The sequence below is a fragment of the Canis lupus genome, chromosome X, assembly GCF_048164855.1.
Source record: "Canis lupus baileyi chromosome X, mCanLup2.hap1, whole genome shotgun sequence".
NCBI classification, from domain to species: Eukaryota; Metazoa; Chordata; class Mammalia; order Carnivora; family Canidae; genus Canis; species Canis lupus.
Window position 1 is genome coordinate 31599862 of NC_132876.1, and position 20271 is coordinate 31620132.

General features: G+C 44.4%; 1 long non-coding RNA gene across 2 annotated transcripts; it reads right to left on the reverse strand.

Moving 5' to 3' along the window:
* Positions 1 to 8691: 8691 nt before the first annotated feature.
* On the reverse strand, positions 8692 to 19544 carry LOC140627748 (uncharacterized). 2 transcript variants are annotated; one of them, XR_012026351.1, is made up of 3 exons: positions 19392 to 19544; positions 16414 to 16595; positions 8692 to 9390 (listed from the first exon to the last, which is right to left on the reverse strand). It is a non-coding gene; the product is annotated as an uncharacterized lncRNA (long non-coding RNA). The 2 variants fall into 2 exon arrangements; XR_012026350.1 differs by lacking the exon at positions 8692 to 9390 and adding an exon at positions 14841 to 15285.
* Positions 19545 to 20271: the final 727 nt, after the last annotated feature.

Here is a 20271-nt window from a genome sequence, read left to right on the forward strand (position 1 = left end):
ACGGGCTAGTTAGTATACCAAGTAGCAGGCAGTTGGACAGTGTCAAATACTTCCTCCACTACTCTCTGAGACCTGAGCTTGTTAGGCGTCCATAGCTGCTGTTACCCGGGCACATTTTCTTTCATCATGAGCTCCCTGCCTGCTTTTCCTGATGAGGATGTTAAGAAAGATGGTGAAGAAAGAAATGCATTATCACTGGTTGTCTATCAAATTTAATCATGTGAGAACCAAAGTAAGAACTCTGTAGAAACTGGAAGTTCGGGCAGCCCCTGTGGTGCAGCGGTTTAGCTCTGCGGTTTAGATCCTGGAGACCCAGGATCAAGTCCCATGTCAGGCTCCCTGCATGGAGCCTGCTTCTCCCTTTGCCTGTGTCTCTCTGCCTCTGTGTGTGTGTGTGTGTGTGTGTCTCTATGAATAAATAAAATCTTAAAAAAAAAAAGAAACTGGAAGTTCAAAGGGGAAATCTATTAAACCCAAACCAAATTATTTGGGCACAGCTATTAATTATAATACCCAAATCAAAGATGAAAACTGTGAGACAAACCTCACACCCATCAGAATGGCTAGAATAAAATAGACAAGAAACAACAAGTGTTGGCGAGGATGTAGAGAAAAGAGAAGCCTTGTGCCCTGTGGGTGGGAATGTGAGCTGGTGCAGTCACTGTGGAACACAGTATGGAGGTTCCTCAAAAGCTTAAAAATAGAAATGCCATATGATCCAGTAGTCCCACGTCTGGGTATTTGAAGAAAATGAAAACACAAATTGGAAAAGACATATGCACCCCTAAGTTTTTGTTTTTATTATTTTAAGACTTTATTCATTCATGAGAGACATAGAGGGAGAAGTGGGCTCCATGCAAGACTTGATCCCAGGACCCCGGGATCACGCCCTGAGCCGAAGGCGATGCTCAACTGCTGAGCCATCCAGACATCTCTGATGTTTTTATTTTTTTTAAGATTTTATTTAAGAGTAATCTCTACATCCAACATGGGGCTTGAACCCACAACCCTGAGATTGAGAGTTGCATGCTCCATCAAATGAGCCAGCCAGGTGCCCTGCACCCCTATGTTTATTGAAGCATTGTTTACAGCAGCCAAGGCATGGAAGCAACCCAAGTGTCCATCAATAGATGCATGGATAAAAAAGATGTGGGACACACACACACAAACACACACACACACAAGACTATTACTCAGCCATAAAAAAAAGTGAAATCTTGCTATTTCTGACAACATGGGTGGATCTAGAGGGTATTATGCTAAGTGAAATAAGTCAGACAGAGAGGGACGCCTGGGTGGCTCAGCAGTTGAACGTCTGCCTTAGGCTCAGGGCGTGATCCCATGTCCCGGGATTGAGTCCCGCATCGGGCTCCCTGCATGGAGCCTGCTTCTCCCTCTGCCTCTGTCTCTGTCTTCTCTCTGTGTGTCTCTCATGAATAAATAAAATCTTTAAAAATAAATAAATAAATCAGACAAAGAAAGACAAATACCATATGATTTCTCTTAAATGTGGAAACAAGAAAACAAGATAAATGGACAAACAAAAAATCAGGAACACATATAAATACAGAGAACAAACTGATGGTTGCCAGAGGTGGATGGGCAAATAGATAAGAGATTAGTAGGTACAAACTTCCAGTTATAAAATAAATAAGTCACAGGGATGAAAAGTACAGCATAGGGGATATAGTCAATAATACTGTAATAACTTTGTATGGTGACAGGGCAACTACGCTTATTGTGCTAAGCATTTTGTCATGTATAGAATTGTCAAATAACTCTACTGTATCCCTGAAACTAATATAATATTGTATGTCAACTATACTTCAATTTAAAATAAGAATTTTTTTTAAAAGTATGAGACAAATGCTAAATTGGATGAGATGCAGGACAACGGGTGTAAACTAAGACCGTCCCAGACGAACTGAGAACGCGTGGTCATCCTGGTTACACTACTTCTCGGCTGATTATCCTTTCCTAAATTGGGTCCCCTTTAGTAACTCCACATGGTCTTAATCAAGGTCCTAGAGTAATAACATCATGCTGCTGTTGCTGCTGAACTTTCGACTCAGTCGATTACATGATTACACGAGCCTTAAAATGTCCTTCTCTCTCGTGGCTTCTGAGGAGTTGCATCTGAATTCTGATGTTCCTCTTTCTCCACCCAAGCTCTAAATGTTAGAGGGCTTCAGGGCTCGCTCCTGGGCCTACCTCTCTTCTCTATCTGCCCTCTCTTCCCAGGGGATCTTCATCTAGGTCCGTGGCTTTAAAAAAACAATTCTGTGCTGCTGGCTCCTGAATCTATACCTACAACTTTGAGGGTTTTCCCTCATACCCAGACTCATATCCTCACTCTCCTATTCAACATATCCATTTTTTTTTATTTATTTATTTATTTATTTATTTATTTATTTATTTATTTATATTTTTATTTATTTTTTAACATATTTTTTTAACTAGAATTCAATTTGCCAACATATAGCATAACACCCAGTGGTCATCCCATCAAGTGCTCCCCTCAGTGCCCGTCACCCAGTCACCCCCACCCCCCGCACATATCCATTTGAATGTTTTAGAGACATTTCAAAATTAACATGTCTAAAAAGGAACTGTTGCCAGGGTTTGAATCTTAGCTCTGAAATTTACTAGCTATGTATTGTTGGTTGTTTTTATGTAGCTTAAGTTCCTTATCTCTAAAATGGGGATATTAAACCTCTGGGGATCTTGTAGAGTTGTGTTAGTCAATGCAAAGCTTAGAACAGTATCTGGCACATATTAAACATTCCACTCAATAAATGCTGGCTGTGGGCAGCCCGGGTGGCTCAGCAGTTTAGTGCCGCCTTCGGCCCAGGGCCTGATCCTGGAGTCCTGGGATCGAGTCCCACGTCGGGCTCCCTGCATGGAGCCAGGTTCTTCCTCTGCCTGTGTCTCTGTGCCTCTCTCTCTGTATGTGTCTCTCATGAATAAATAAATAAAATATTAAAAAAATAAATACTGGCTGTTATTATCTCTATCCTCTGTTTTTTTCATGAAGCAATAACATTTGAGATTAGTTTGTCTTGATCTTCACTAGTCTCCCCTACTAGAATGTAAACTCCTTGAGAAAAGAGACAATATTTGTCTTATTCGTCACTGTAGCCTCAGTACCCACCATAGTTAGTCCTTGGCTCATAATAGGTGCTCAATAAATACTTGTTGGAATGAATAAGTAAATGAATGAATGAGTGAATAAAATAACTGCATGACCCAACTTAAAGGTCCTGAAGCAGAGTTTTCCGTCTCTCTCTCTTTCTAATGTGTCTTATTTGGGAAATAATGGGGAGCAATGTTGGGAGTAGTTGTTTTGTACGGGGTTGGGGGATGGCTTGCATGTAAACTACCTAATGTAAGTGACCACTAGCTATGTAGACTTTTCTACTACAGGTCTTCTTAATGTGTTTTGTGCCATGCACCTCTTTAAGAATTTGATGAAGCTTATGATCCCTGACATGGAATAATGTTTTAAATGTAATAACATTAAAAAAATAAATGAAATAAAATAACATACATAAAGATTACAAAGGAAACCAATTATATCAAAATATTTAATACTATGTGTTAAAAATGTGTGTGCTTCTCTATTAACACATTAAATATCAAGATCTAGAGATGCAAAAAGTAACAATGTTGAAATACTGATGAGCGTAAACCACGGGTCAAGATACCTACAACAATAGTGATGTGATATAAAACATATCCACGGTTTCTATTGGTGACTAAGTCAAAAGTATTGCTAATTTTACTGTGGGTTGTTTCTATATCCATGGTTTAAGGAAATCCTCAATTTCAGTAAAAGGCTGGTTCAGATAAAGACGCTATGTTTTTTCCCATCCCAGTTCATGAGCCCCTCTGAACTCTATGTACAGAACCTAGGTTAAGGACTCCTGGCTTAGAGTCAGGAAGTTCAGGGCACTGACTAGGAGGAAACCCACACTATTTCTGTAACTTAGGATCCCACTGGGATTGCCCTTTGTTTACCACATCTCCTTGGTATGTGTTACTGTTACTTGTTGGTTTACCCCCCAGTGTGGTAGTCACAGAGAATATACCATCCTGATCACCGTCGGAGGAAGGACCTGCTGCCCAACCTTGGAATGTGTGCTCGGACACCAGCTGTCAGCCACTTCACGGTCTGCCTCCACTTCATGTCATGAGGTAATGCCCCTCCTGGGACAGCCCACATCTCATGATTGAAAGACGGAGGGGGATAAAGGCCTGGTCTTGTTAGCCTGTTGTGGGACACTCTGATGGGCCATACTTGTTCCAGACCTCTCTGTGAAGTTGGCCAAGGCTTTGTTAGGCTGGCATCACTGTTCAACTTTTCCCTCTTCCCAATCCTGCTTCCCACCCATTTCCTTTACAGATATTGATCTCTAAACATCTTGCACCCAAAATTCCACTTCAGCACCTGCTTCTGGAAAACCCAATCTGTCACACCCCACTTCTTGCCCTTATAGCAACTAAAGTCCACAAATTTTAGGGCAACACTTTGGTGCAAACTGAGATGCTGCTCGTCCTGACCTCCGTGCCAGGTGACCCAACCTAGCTTTCCCACCCTGTGCTTGCCCAAGATGTGCTCCTTTGGCACACAGATTATTTCAAGCTGAAAACAAGGCCCCTAAGACTCAAGAATAAACTTTGACCTCTCTGCCTAATTGCCTAAAAGACTTTGGATAGAGGACCTGCTCCAGGAAGAGAGTGACCACCACAGATAACTACATTATACTATGAATTAGGGGCTGCAGACAAAATAATTTAGAAAAGTCTATGAAGATTCCTCTCTGTGTCCCATTGTTTCTGGATGGCCCAGCAAACATTTGTTGACCAAACACCTACTTTTTCATCTTCCTGTGAGTTGCTTTCCTTTCCTTTGTAGTCCCAGAATCCTACTCTGCTTTTCTTTAGTTCAAGAGGACAGGCCTCATTTTGCCTGTGTTTGGAATCTCATGTTTATGTGGACTCCCCATACGTACTTAATCACATTTTATTTTCTCCTCTTAGCCTGTCTGGTGTCAATTTAATTTTTAGGCCAGCCAGAAGAACTCTGAAGGCTAGAGGAAAATCCACCACCCCAACACCTACATCCTGCCCCATAGCCACAGGAAAGGCTCCCCATGTTAGGCCAGGGGACACAAAGTAGGGAAAGCTTCATGGAGTGGGCTGAGTTTGAGGTGAACATTTCAAAGTAAGGAGAGAGAAAGCGGAAGAGAACAAATACCCACTAAGTTTACCTCTAAATATCTCAGGCTGTCTGCCAGGAACTTGACTTGTTGATTTCATTAATGCTCTGCTCACAAGGATACTATGGGGTAGGTGGTTCCACCACAAACAATAACAAAATAAAAATAAGTCAATTGATCAAATGCAGTACTTACTATCTGTACGGTACTGTTCAGAGCCTTCACACTCATTATTATCTCATTTATTCCTTAAAGGTCCCCAAGGCCTGGGAAGCTTTCAGATTTTGGAGACATTCACCAACTCCCACCCCTTAATAGCAGAGTTCCATGGACTTCACTTAGGATCAACGTTTGTGATAACCATTCTACCAGCAATTCCACAAAAGTTTACTACTACCCAGCAGCCCAGATTGGAGGCCCTCCTAGAATAAGGGTCAAATGATCCCTCTTTCTGCTCCTCCTCTGTGGACCCTGATTCTCTCGGGACTCTGTGAGGAAGCTAAGGCTCAGAGAAAACACTAAGGGTATGAGTTCAGACCTGGGTGGCCCTGACTCCTTAGGCTGCTTCCTGACATTGGTGATGCATTACCTCTACTGGACAGTGATGTTTCTTTGTTTTTTTTTTAATATTTTATTTATTTATTTATTTATTTATTTATTTATTTATTTATTTATTTGAAAAAGAAAGTACAAGCTGTGAGAGGGGAAGGGCAAGGGAAGAGGAAGAAGCAGACTCCCTTCTGAGCTGGACCCTTGGCTTTCAGCTCCCAACCTGAGCTGAAAGCACAGGCTTAACCAACTGAGCCACCCAGGTGCCCCCCTTCTGTTTTTGAGGTCTGATAGCATTGTTTTCTTAGATGTCACAGCCATAGTAAATAAAGTACTAATGAAATGTCCTCATTTAGGAAAAACTTCGCAGGTAAAACCGTGTGCCTATATTTACAGAAATTCAAAACTTTAAAATAAATAACAGTTTACTCATGAAGAAAAGGCAGTAGATCATGATTTTTTTCACTACTCAGTGACAAAGATAAAAGAAATATATTTTTGTTAACTTTTTAAAGATTTTATTTGAGAGAGAGAGCCGCACAGTAGGAGAGGGAGAAGCCGACTCCCCACTGAGCAGAGAGCTTTGGTGGGGGGGCTCAATCCTAGGACCCTGAAATCATGACCTGAGCCACACAGGCGCCCTTTTTTTTTTCGTATTTTATCAGTCCCTCAATTTTGATTACCATTGATTACTTCTCTGAATGTATTTCTTTTTGAAAGGTTTGTTGAGGTATTGTTGACATTCAATACACTGTACGCATTTATTTATTTATTTTTAAAGAGTTTATTTATTCGAGAGAGAGAGAGAGACACACACACACACCCAGAGAGAGGCAGAGACACAGGCAGAGGGAGAAGCAGGCTCCATGCAGGGAGCCCGACGTGGGACTCGATCCCGGGACTCCAGGATCACACCCCGAGCCCAAGGCAGACGCTCAACCGCTGCGCCACCCGGGCGTCCCCACTACACGTATTTAAAGTGTACAATGTGATGAGCTTTGACATGTGTATATGCGCGCCACAGCCGGGCGTCGGGCGGTTCCTGCGCTCATAAAGGCTCCCCGGGGCGTGCGCACGCTGAGTAAAAGACGTCAAAGCACCCACCGCACTGAGCCCAGAAGTGGCTCCCTTGGCCACGAAGGGCCGCACTTGCCTGTGCTTTCCTCCCGGAGCCATAATCCGCCGGTAAGGACCGCACTGCACTCTCGGCGCCAGCCTCGCCCGGCAAAAACAAGCTGCATTTAGAAGCTAGGCCTCCAGGGGGAGAGCTCCCCTGCAGAAGTGCCTGGAAAGCGGCCGAGCCGCCGGAGTCACCCGCTCAAAGTGCAAGAGTCGCTCGGCCGAGCAAGGTCCCCAAACGGGCCCAACGCCGGAGACGCGCAAAGCCGCTGTCTCGGCGGGTCGGATCGACGCGCTGCGGTTCCCCACACGCGCACCCACCAGCGCCGAGGCGCGCCCGCCGCCCAGAGCCCCTCCTCCCGCCGCGCCTTGGGCTCCGGCCCGCGGGGGGCGCGGGGGGCAGCGGAGGAGCCGCAGCACGCATTACCCACGCTCCCCGCGCCTGTGACCATACTACGAGGGGGTGGGGGGGAGCTCCCCACTTTTGGTTTAGTTTCGTTTTTATTAAAAACTTCACGTGATTGCCCGACTCTTGACTCAGCGATTTCTGCAAACGGCCTCCTTTAATTTATTGGTTTGTCATCACCGCCTCCACCTCTTCTCGTACAGCCCTACCTACCAGTCTTGAGCCTTTAAGCGGAATTCTCCCGTTGGATTCAAAGAACAAATCAGCTGTGACCCCCATTGAACCAATTCCTTTCCAGCCCGCAAAATGCCAGGGGTTTGAAATAATCGCGTAAGTGATTCCCCTCATTCTCCACGGAAGCAACTGCCACGCGTTTTCTTAAAAGGATCGTCGACTTTTTTTTTTTTCCACTCTTCTGCCTTAGTTCTGGACATTACAGATCCATTCTTAAGTAAATGGGAGAATTAGATAAAGATTTAATAAGCAGTTGTCCCAGAACTTTTTCTCCCTCCCCCACATCCCCCAATAAGGACAATTCAGATAAGTTTTGTGCGAACTGAATTTTTAGGATACAAAGGTGGATTTTTGTTTTTAAAGGTTTATTTTAATCTTTATTTTTGTATTGTTTTATTTATTTATTTATTTTAGTTTATTTTAGTCATCCCTACACCCAATGTGGGGCTCGAACTCACAACCCGGAGATGAAGAGTTGCATGCTTCTCAGACTGGCACCCCTTATTTTAATCTTCATAATGAAAATGATAGTATAGAAAACGTGGGCAAACAATTCAAAAGACAAAAGATAGTATTTGCAATCTCAGTGCTCGGGAACAATTCCTGTTAATAATTTGGTTGGTGTTTTTCCAGTCTCTTTATTATGGAATTTAAAAGACCATTTTAATTGTTGAAAAGTACAGGTTTTCTCTGCCATTCAAGGATATTTTGGCTGGTCTAAGAATTAAATTGACAAGAGACAGATTTAAAGGAAAAAGTGAGACATCAGACAGGTTAACCTGAGACAGGTTAACAGGAGGGGGCTCCGCAAAAATATGAGGCTCCCAGGCAGTTATGCAGTTGAAGTTTCTATGCTGTCTAGAGGTAAGGAGAAGGGATTAGGGTTCTGGATCTTCCAAAGAAAGAAGACAATTCCTAGGAAGATGAAAAAAGAGTAAATGTTTAGCAAACAAACGTTTGCTGGATCATATAGAAACAATGGGACATAGAGAGGAATTTTAACAGATTTTGCTCACTTCCTTCTTGTCCACCAGCCCTGGTTCATATCATAATGTAGATATCCAGGGTGACTGTTTATTCCCTTCCTGAAACAGGTCCTCTAAATTCTTTTAGGCACTTAGAGAAGAGGCAGAAAAGAAAAACTTGAGTCTTCTATTTCTTAAATATAATCAGCTTAAAATAATCCACATGCCAAAGAAACACATTTTAGGTTGGCAAATATTCCTCCCCTACGTAATTATACAATTTCCTTTCTAACTCTCCCCCTCATTACAACATTACCACCTTCCCATTATATTAGGGACACAGCTTTTAATAACCGTTTAATAGTCCACCGTAGGAATGTAACATGCATCACTTAATCCTCCATTTTGTGACATTCAGGCTCAAAATTTTCAATTGAGCAAACCCTTTAAAATAACCCTGCAGTAAATTCTTTCCGTGAAGTGAAGCATCCTTTGAAATGCAAATTGCCACTCTCAGACCCAATCTGGTTTTATAAGCGTAGGAGAGAAACACTTGTCCTTTTGGCACTTCTCTGATTCTTTGGCTGGCCTAATAATCAAATTGACATGAGACAGAATAACAGGAGAAAAACAAACAAATAAAAATATGTGACTCCCAGGCAATCAGATACCAGAGGGTTCCGTGTCATCCTGGGCTGAGGAGAACAGGGTAGCGGTCTGGGGCTTCAAAGGGGAAGAGGGCAAGTCCTTCGAAGATGAGAAGAGCAAATGTTGGGTAAACAAATATTTACCATGCCAGGCAGGTACATCTTTCTGATATGAAAAGTTATCTCTCCGAGCGCCCGGGTGGTGCGGGCGGTTAAGCATCCAACTCTTGATTTCCGATCAGGTGGTGATCCTAGGGGGGTGAGATGGGGCCCCACATCAGGCTCCATGCCGAGTGCAGCACCTGCTTGAGATTCTCTCTCCTCCCCCCTGGCCCCTCCCCACCTCTTTTTCCTCTAAAAAAAAAGTGATCTCTGGCAATAGCTGTCTTCCTGGTACAGGCATCCTATCTAAATTCGTTTAAGCGGTTACGGGGGAGATAGAAAGCTTTTCCTGAGCTTGTTGGGTTTTAATTGTCTTCAGCTCAAAACATTCCACATGCCAAAGTGACACACACTTTGGGGTATTGTATTCTGCTCCCCTTCATAAGTCTTTGAGCTCTCCTGTATTGGGTTTATGGAAGGCAAAGCACACCTGAACTTTTGTTGAAGTCTGGGAGTCGTTTGAGGTTTCCCTACAAATGTATGTTGGACAACCCCCAAAACTATTGTTCTAAACATCTTCTGTGCTTTTCTCAAAGCACTTTAATGCATCTATAAGAACCTAGATCTGTGGAAAGGAGTGATTTAACTCCCTTTGCACTCATTCCTTTCCACTGAATAGAGGAGAGAAATGTGGGCGAATGGGCAACACTAGAACAGCAATGTGTTGAGGAGTGGGGGAACGGGGCTGAGTACCTGGGGACTGGCTGGAAGTAAGAAAGTGGACGTGCCCCCAAGTGTTTACAGCTTAGCCGAAGTGAAATCGAACCTGTGTGCGGTACTGGTGGGCAGATCATAAGTCATGCAAGCTCGTATTCTTCTATGGCTATTCCCCAGGACCTGGCCTAGCATGAGCACAGAGGAGAATTAATTCATTCATTCAACGGAGTATCTACTATGTTCCAGGAATTATTCTTGGTGCTTAGGCTCTATTGGGGAACATAAAAGATACAAATTCCAGCACTTTGTGTCCTTAGCATTTTAATGGGGGGAAGACAGACCCTAAACAATAAACATAATAGAGAAGTCGTATTTTATGTTAGGAGAAGACAGGTGTTGTGAAAAAATGGGCAAGAAAAGGGAGTGTGTGTGTGTGTGTGTGTGTGTGTGTGAATATTTGAGTGTGTGTGTGTGTGTGAATATTAAGTAGGGTAGTCACGGTAGGGTCCGTTAAGAAAGTGGCAGACAGGGACGCCTGGGTGGCTCAGCGGTTAAGTGTCTGCCTTTGGCTCAGGTCATGATCCCGGGGTCACGGGATCAAGGGATCAACTCTCACATTAGGGCTCCCCATGGGGAGCCTGCTTCGCCCTCTTCCTGTGTCTCTGCCTCTCTCTCTCTCTCTCATGAATAAATAAATAAATAAATAAATCTAAAAAAAAAGTAAGTGGCAGATAAGCAAAGACTTGGAGGAAATAAGAGAGTTCATCATCCGGATATCTGAGGAAAGAACGTTCTGGAGCAAACAGCCAGGATAAAGTCCTGGAGTGGGACTGTATCCAAACAGCAATCAGCTAACGTGCATGGAGAGGAGCAAAGTTTATTGCTTAAATGAGTAAATGGCTAGATACCCCATTACAAAGCAAGGTGTTAGCAAGGATGAAAAAGAACTCTACCCACGTGGCAGATCGAAGGTATGAGCAGCTGCTGAGTTAGAAAGTTATCAGATGGAGGTTCCCGGTGGGCTTCCCAGAACTTGAGGGGTGCAAGGTGTGGGGAGGGTGGACAGGGCACATGAAACAGAGCCGCGCCCTCAAACTGCCCCACGATCGTTGTCAAGACTTGCAGGTTTCTGGAGGGCCAGATAAGAAAGCTGTCTGGAGACCATCGAAAACTGGCATCTGCTCTTCTTATTCCGGGATTTTTAAGTGGCAAAGGAAGCCAATGAACCAACCCAAACCCCCAAACGACAAACTACATTTCCCCAAAAAATCTTATAAATGCCAACTTCAGTGGCCAAATGCCCAGGGACCCACCTCTCCTTCCCTAAAATCTGCTGGTCTTTCATACGGAGGTGGTTTTATTAGTTTTCTTTTTGTTGTTGGTTTTTTTTTTTTTTTTTAGATTTTTGTTTATTTATCCATGAAAGACACAGAGCCAGAGAGGCAGAGACACAGGCAGAGAGAGGAGCAGGCTCCATGCAGGGAGCCCGACGCGGGACTCCATCCCGGGTCTCCAGGATCACGCCCTGGGCCCAAGGCAGCACTAAACCGCTGAGCCACCCGCGCTGCCCTTTTATTAGTTTTCTATCGCTGCTCTGACAGATCACCACAAACTTGGCGTACAACCACACGTCTTTATTATTTTACAGATCTGGAGGCCAGAAGTCCCCAAATCAAAGCGTCAGCAGGATTGCATTGCCTCTGGGGGCTCTGCGGAAGAAGAGGTTTCCCTGCCCTTTCTAGTTCTGCAGGCTGCCCGCATTCCTTACCCTGTGGTCCCTTTCCTTTATGATACCACCGTCCTCTGCATTTCCGTTTATTCTAAGTTCCCTACCCTAACAACTCCCGAGGCACCAAGGTATTTCTGCAAGCTGCAGCATCCAGTTGATGGAGCGCTGAGAGGTCATCTTATCTAATTTTTCTTCGAGTGCTGAAACTCATTCAGCATTTTCTGGACCAATGCTCATTCAGCTTCTCTTTTTTAAACTCGGACGGCAGCTCAAAACAAGTCATTAGGAGTTGGTACTTATTAAAGTCTTACTGTTAGAAAGTCTTCCTACTGAACCGGCTCCTCGTTAACTCCAAACTAACCTTCCCATTTTCCCTCTGCAGCTCCAGAGAACCGTCTGTCTCCTCCCGTGTCTGCCCCGTAGGTATTTGAAGACTAACCCAGAAGACTTCTGTCGTCCAGCCTGAGTGCATGTGGCCATGGGATTTCCCGGTTCCTCTCCACGCTGGTCTCCCTTCGCTGGAGACTCCCTAGTGTCCTGAAACTGTGGTATCCAGAACCGAATATATGACTCTGGGCCAGGATCCACTGGGATGGGACGCCTGGGTGGCCCAGTCAGTTGGGCATCTGCCTTGAGCTCAGGTCATGATCTCGGGTTCCTGGGACGAATCCTGCATCCAGCTCCCTGCTTAGCGGGGAGCCTGCCTCTCCCTCTGCCCTGCTTGCATTGGGTGCTCTTTCTCTCTCTCATAAATAAACAAAATCTTAGAAAAAAAAAAAAGAATCCACTGGGCTATCACTTTCTTTGACTTGAGCTTTCTCTCTCCTTTTTTTTTTTAAAGATTATTTTATTTATTTGAGAGAGAGGGAGAGCAAGAGAGCATGTGCTGAGCACAAAGCCCAAGGTGGGGCTTGATCCCAGGATCCTGGGGTCCTGACCTGAGATGAAATCAAGGGTCAGATGCTCAACCGACTGAGCCATCCAGGAGCTCCTTCCCCTATCTGATTTATAACAGCTACAGATAAATATTCTGTTAAAAGTGTACTTTTAAGCAAGTAAAAAATGGGCCACAGAATTTTCTGATTATAAAATGTAGCCCACAAACCACATACATCTGACTCACCTGGCTATTTTCTCCAAATGCAGACCCCTGGGCCCAACTCAGACTCAGATTCTCCAGTTGTGAGGCTTAGGAATCCTCATTTGACATTAAACCAGAGGTCATTCTTATGGACACTAGAGTTTAAGCACCCTGCTTTAGGACTTCAACACAGCCATCTACAGCAGTGGGTCTCAACTCTTAAAACCTCTCCTGCCCAGATCACACCTCCTATGAAGTCAGAATCTCTGGGTTGGGACCCTGGTATCTGTGTGTTTAAAAAAGTTCCCCAGGTGGTTCTAATGTACAGCCATTTCAGAGAGACACCAATTTCTAGGTTCTACAGTATAGATTTGAGAGTCAAATAATCTTTAAGAACTTGTCAAATCTCAAGAAAATGCCCTGAGCTCATAAAATGTCACCCGTTTACTTTGGACTTGAGTTACTTGTCCTAGAGTAAAAGTGAACTTATCGTGAGGAGAGACACGAGGTGCCTCTTAGTGCTAAAAATTTCGATAATTATTGCCATCATTTTTATTCAGACAAAGAAGTTTGATGACTACCATATGTACAGCACAGTGTTAGGTACTGCTGGCAGTGCTGGTGATAAATAAGCTAGCAGAAGGCACATTCCTCAAGGAACTTAGTCTAGTTGGAGAGTCAAAATGAACCTGAGAGAAACTGGAGTGAAAAGTTTCACAAAACCTCATCGTAATGAAATACTGAACTGTAGGACACATGGTAAACACTAATTCAGAACCTCAACAGAAAGAGGTTGATGAGGTCTGCAGATAGGGTTTGAGCTACATCTCGAAAACATTTCAAGACCTGGATTGATGGTGAAACAGAAGGACAGTTTCCTGGATGAAGGATACTAATTTAGATGACTTCAACTCAAGCAATTAAATTCCCCAACTAAGAGTGACTTAAGCTTATATGGACATTTATTATCCCACTTAACAAGAAGTTGGGAGGAGGGCAGTCCCAGAGGGGATTGTGTAGCAACTCAACGATATTAAAAATATTTTTGTCTTGGAGCACCTGGGTGGCTCAGTGGTTGAGTGTCTGCCTTCAGCTCAGGGTGTCATCCCAGAATTTGGGATCAAGTCCTGCATCAGTCTCCTTGTGGGGATCCTGCTTCAACGTCTGCCTATGTCTCTGCCTCTCTCTGTGTGTGTCTCTCATGAATAAATAAATAAAACCTTAAAAAAACATTTTTGTCTTTTTTGCTCTGACATCCACAGTATAAGAATGTCTTCCCTCATGGTTCAGAGATGGCTGCCACTGCACCATTCATTGCTTCCTAACCCTTGTATCTCAAGGAATAGGTTGGTGCAGGCCTTTCTCATATGCGTCTCTTTTTCAGAGAGGAAAAATCTCTTTCAGAAGTTCCTTGAGGGTCCTCCTCATGTGCCGTTAGTCAAAACTAGGTCACTGGCCACCTTTATATCCATCACTAGCAAAGGCTTGCATGGCTGGCGTAAAGCAATTGTGATTCATCTCTTACAGCTGAACACACTGTCACCTGTAATGTAATCAGGTTGTGTCACTAAGGAAGTAGGGAGAATGACTCTTTGATAGGCAGCAAGCCGAGTCTGCCATAGACATAATGAACATTTGTACTAAATGAATGAAAACTTATGATAACTCAGTATAGCAATTCAAACTGACAAAGATGTGCAAGTTATTTAAACTTTCTGTGCTTCAGTTTCCTCGTCTGTAAAACAGAGATAACAGTGCTTACTCTATAGAGTTGCCATGAGAACAACACGAGATAGTAAATGTATCACACATGTTAGTACATCACAACAGTCCCTGGCATACAGGATGGGCCAGCATCCTTTGGGTGTCACCAGCTTAGAGATGATTCTAGAGGAGTGCCATGGATGTGCTCTTTGAGTGTTCTCATTTGAGCTTCTATGTTTAGAACAAAACCCACCAGAATCTTTCATTATAAGACAGGTGCATTTTGGAAACTGGGAAAGAACCTAGGATTTTATACTATTACAACTGAAAGTGAACATGACAGTTTTCTCGTCCAATGTTTCTTGTAATTTTGTAGCCACCGAGCCACAAAAATTTATGCTCTAAAACAAAGAAAACCGAAGCCATTGTCTTCCCTACTCACTCTGAGATCCTTCCCCTGAACCCAAGGACTCCATGGAACACACTTTGAGAAACACTGACGTAGTTTAAACACTCAGACAGTAAAGTGTGATTAAGTGGCCACAGAGATTAAGTGGCCCAAAAGGCCACAGAGTGAGTAGTGGCCAAACTGGGATCAGAAACCAGCTTTCCTGGTTTGTATGCTGAGCAGAGTGAGCGAAGTTTCGGTGTGAGCAGGGGGCCAGCTGTGACATTATGGTTAAACCTCAGCGGGGGCTGAAGCCCATCATTTAGGCTTTATCTGGAGGGCTGGCATCTTCATCCTGCTCTACAGGTCTTCAGGTAGACGCGTCTACCCCAGGAAGCCACCCTGGCTCACAGGAACCACTGTGTCTGGGAAGAAAGGATGGAGAAATGCAGATGGAAAGAAAGGGATGGAATCAAGTGACGCTCATTATTATTCTCGGCTTCTGTTAGAGCCCTAATGAAGGGGCTGGCCAATGGACTGTCTTCCTTAAAGCCTCACCATAAAGCCAGCCAGTGCTTAGGTGGACAGTCAGCTGGAAAACATCTGGAAGAGTGCAGTTTCTGGGAAACGCACACAGTGCAGACCCTAAGAGTGCTAAGCTCTATCTGATTAATTCCGTAGCCGCACCGACCGGCGCCCTCCGTGTGTTCCTGGCCTCTCTCACTGTCAGGACACTTTCGTGAATGGGGCCTTTTAGAGCACAGGGTGGGAGCTAACCGAGAATAGAGCCCCAGACAAGAAGAACAGAGGTGAGAGCTCTGGTGCCTGTTTGGCTGCAGACTTGGGCAAGTAACTTGAGCTCCCTGGGCAAAAAGAAAAGGTTGAAGCGGACAAGGGCTCTTTGATTTGAAAACATCCATCGTTCCAAAGCAGGAGTCTGCAGCAAGAGGCCGCCCTCTTTGCAGAAGAGCTGGCCGAGGCCTTCCCAGCTATATGGGCAGAGTCAGGCTATCAACATCACGGAGACACAAAGTGGGGTTAAGGATTTCTGAATGTGAAGCCCCTCCTCCAAACCCCTCCTGCAAAGGAAGGGAAATGTGACATGATCTGCTAAGCGATACATCATTTCACAGTTTTTTGGGTTGTTCTGTCCTGGGACTACTGGCCTGCGTGATCTGTTGGTTGAAAGAGAATGTGGAGATCACGGGAGAGATAGAAATAAGGCTGACATAAGTGTGTGTGTGTGTGTGTGTGTGTGTGTGAGAGAGAGAGAGAGAGAGAGAGAGAGACAAAGAGACAAAGAGACAAAGAGAAAGTGGTGGAAGTGGAAGCCAGACATTTGCCAATGGTCAGCAGGTCAGTCTAGGGGAAAGAAGGCACACAGCCTGTCACTTTCCCTGATGTGACTCAGATGGAAAAACCTGGGGAAATATTCTGCCGAGGAGACCATTCCTCCAGCTCAGCACTTAGATCACATAGTCTCCAAAAGCCGAAACCTATTCTTAGATCTGTCATTCATTCATTAATTCAATATACATTTTCCGAGCACTTACTATGAGAAGAGATTGATGGAAAACATGGCCTGGTCTTTGCCCTCAGGAAGCTCACAGCCACTGTGTGGCAATTGCAGCGTGGTGAAGGAAGTCCAGGGTATTGGGGGAGCACGTTGGTGACCCCCCCGCCAATTCCGCTGTGGCTGATTAAAAGAAGGTTTCTTTGGAGAAAGTCATGTCACCTGAAGGAGAAGCAGAAGCCAGCCTGATGTTGGAGGAAGTGGGAAGAGAAGGAATGTTCTCGGCAGAAGGAGGACTATAGGCTTTCTAAACGTTTTTCTTCATGCTTAGCAGTGTTGTACAGATATTCATTACTGGACATATATTACGTTTATATAAAAGGGATTTTAGGATTTGAAGGATAGCAATGGCCCTCCCTCAATCAGAGAGCACCAGTGAGAACTTCCTTAGGTCTGTGACAGCCTGACAGGGAGGGAAGGGAACACAATAATGACCACTACTAATCCCGGTATTGGAAATGTTTGTTAGTTCCTTTCTATATGTGAGCGTTTCCCACATACCTCACACTTAGTCCTTACGATGATTCTATGTAATAGATACTACTGTTATCACCCCCTTTTTATGGATGAGGAAACTGAGGCCCAGAAGTCACACGACTGGGAGGAGGGAGAAGCGGGAGTCAGAGGCAGTCCAAAGGCCAGAGCCCCGCTTCATCACCACCAATTAGGCTTTGCCGCGCTTCTCTAACAGAGTAAAGCGATACACACAGGGGATCAGCTAGTGTTCTAACCTCACCCTCTTCTAAGAAGCAACTTCTTGCCATCAGCTGACTGTGTTCTTGTCTCCTCCAAGTCGGGGTGAGGGGCACAGGGGAGATGCTTCATTTGGGCGTGGAGAGGGATAACGGGTGCGCAAAGCAAGAACTATTGTCCGAAGGTTGCATGACAATGTAATGAGTGGATGGGTCCCAAAAAACCACATCAGCATCACAGCTGCTGGACTCCACTTTGCTCTGGCCATACCAGCAATATTTACCTTGTGCTAAGTTTCCGAGTTTCAAAACAGCGACTTCAGTCTAAATGGTTTATTAAAATTCCCTTGGGACGCCTGGGTGGTTTGTCTGGTGGTTGCGCGTCTGCCTTCGGTTCAGGGCGTGATCCCAGGGTCCTCCCTCTCTCTGTGTCTCTCATGAATAAATAAATAAAATATTAAAAAAGAAAAGAAAATTCCCTTATATTGATGTTGTTCTGTGATGCAATTCCTAGGTGAACCACAAGGTGATGCTGCAGACAGATCTAGGGATTTGTTTGAAAGGAGAGGTTTAAGCATGTTTGTATTTTATGAATTACGATATAGCTACACAAATATTAAGCAGCCACTTGAAAGTATGAAGTAAAGCTGTATGGCTTTTAATAAATATCTTTTTAAAAAAGATTTTATGTATTTATTCATGATGGACACAGACATAGACCAAGGGAGAAGCAGGTTTCCTGTGGAAAGCCCCATGTGGGACCCGATTCTGGGACTCCAGGATCACACCCTGAGCCGGAGGCAGACGCTCAACCTCTGAGCCACCCAGGTGCCCCTCCCCTATATTTCATAAACGCTTATCACTTTCCCATTCTAAATCTCTATATCTTTACATCCATTTCCTTCCTCTGACCTGCACATTTCATTATCTATCATCTATCAAATCTGACAGGACCATTATTTCTCACACCATTCAGTGTTCACACGTAGGGATGTGTTTGCCAGCGATTCCCTGCTCCCTGGCCAAAAAGTCATGAGCTCTCAAAGCTGTTCAAATAAGTCATAGGGACACCTGGCTGGCTCAGTCTGAGGAGTGTGCGACTCCTGATCTCAGAGTTGTGTGTTTGAGCTCCACATTGGACATAGAGATTACTTAAAAATAAAATCTTTTATTTATTTTATTTTTTTAAGGATTTTATTTATTCACTAATGAGAGACACACAGAGAGAGACACAGAGACACAGGCAGAGGGAGAAGCAGGCTCCACGCAGGGAACACAACATGGGACTCAAACCCGGGACTCCAGGATCACGCCCTGGGCCGAAGGCAGGCGCCAAACCGCTGAGCCACCCAGGGATCCCCAAAATAAAATCTTTAAAAAAAAGTCATAGGGTGCCTGGGTGGCTCAGTCTGTTAAGTGTCTGCATTCGACTCAGGACATGATTTCAGGGTCCTGGGATCGAGCCCCACGTCAGGTTCCCTGCTCAGGAGAGGAGTCTGCTTTCTTCTTCTCCCTCTGCACCTCTCCTGCTTGCTTGCACACGTGCGCGCGCTCTCTCTCTCAAATAAATAAAAAAAAAAAAAAATCATCTTAAAAAAAAAGGAGTCATAAACAGGCTGGCTCAGTTGACAGTCAGGGTCGTGAGTTCAAGCCCCATGTTGGATGTAAAGATTACTTAATGGAATAAATAAATAAAACCTTTTTATTTTTATTTATTTATTCATCATGAGAGACAGAGAGAGAGGCAGAGGGAGAAGCAGGCTCCATGCCAGGAGCCCGACACGGGACTCGATCCTGGGACTCCAGGGTCACGCCCTGGGCCAAAGGCAGGCGCTAAACCGCTGAGCCTCCCAGGGATCCCCAATAAAAACTTTTTAAGAAGAGTCATAAACTACCTATGGGGGTAGAGGGTGGGGAGTGGGTGAGCTGAGAATTTTTGTACATGGGGGAGGTATGCAGGATGGCAGGAGAGGAAGTGCACATAAAAGTACTCTGGATGCAGCTGTAGCAACTCAAGTCACCGGATGTGAAGCTCAGAGGGGAGGGGGCCTCACAGAGTTTCTCAGACATGCATGCTAGTCCCCCATACAGATCTGCCTTCAATACAGAAGAGTTTGGGGTAAGCTCCTTCAGCTGGGCTGGGGTCCTGGGATGCTGCCTACAGAAGGGAGTCATTTTCAGTATTTCACACAAACAATTGTGAGTGTGGAAGCTCAGACCAAAGACTTGAGAATGTTTAATCTATTCATTCTAACAAGATACTCACCAATTGATTTACCACTTCAAAACATCACTCTGTCTCAGGAGTTCCAGTCAGGGAATCCGTGTTTGTTTTTGGTCAGGGGAAAAGGTTGTGATGAGGAGGTTTAGCTTATCAGGCTGTTTATGTCTCACTGTGTTCCATTTTTTTAATTTGATGACATCTGCAGAATGTTAAGGGCAACAATTGAGTAAACTGGATGTTTGACTAATTGCAACAGTTTCCTTATCTTTGAAATAAGTGAGCATTTATTCTTAGAGAATCTTAGCTGGAACCACCTTAGAGATTGTCTGTGGCCCATGAACATTGCCTTGGAGAGTTTTGAGAAAAATCCAATGCCCAGGTCCCGCATCATACCAACTGAATCAGAGTCTCCAGAGATAGGATCAAGGGGCAACACTAGTTTTAAAATCCCACAAGTTATTCTAATGCAGCCAGGACTGAGAAACAGCCGTAGTCTCACAATACAGAAGTTGAAGAGATGAAGTGACTTGTGCTCACTTTGGCAGCATATATATGAAGAGACAAAGTGATTTGCCCAAGGTCACAGTGCTAGTAAGTGGTATCTTACCCCTAACTTCCCTGACAGCCCAGCCAGTGTTCTTTCCACTATGCTCTTTTGTGTCTTCTAGAATTTAGGGTTTTGCTGAACATCATAGTTAGGTGGTTTACAGTTGAGGGAGAAGGGACAGGGTCCATCAGAAAGGGTGGGTGGGGAAACTTTTAAGGACTCAATGCAATCAAGGATTCTCCAGAACATGGTTTCCGTCAAGTCAGCCTGGTGGGAGGACAGTCAAATGACCTTTTGCTGAAAGCAGTGCCTAATACTGTAGTGTATATTTAGTTCCTCATAGAGCAAGTCAGCTGCTCATGACTCAGTTCCACC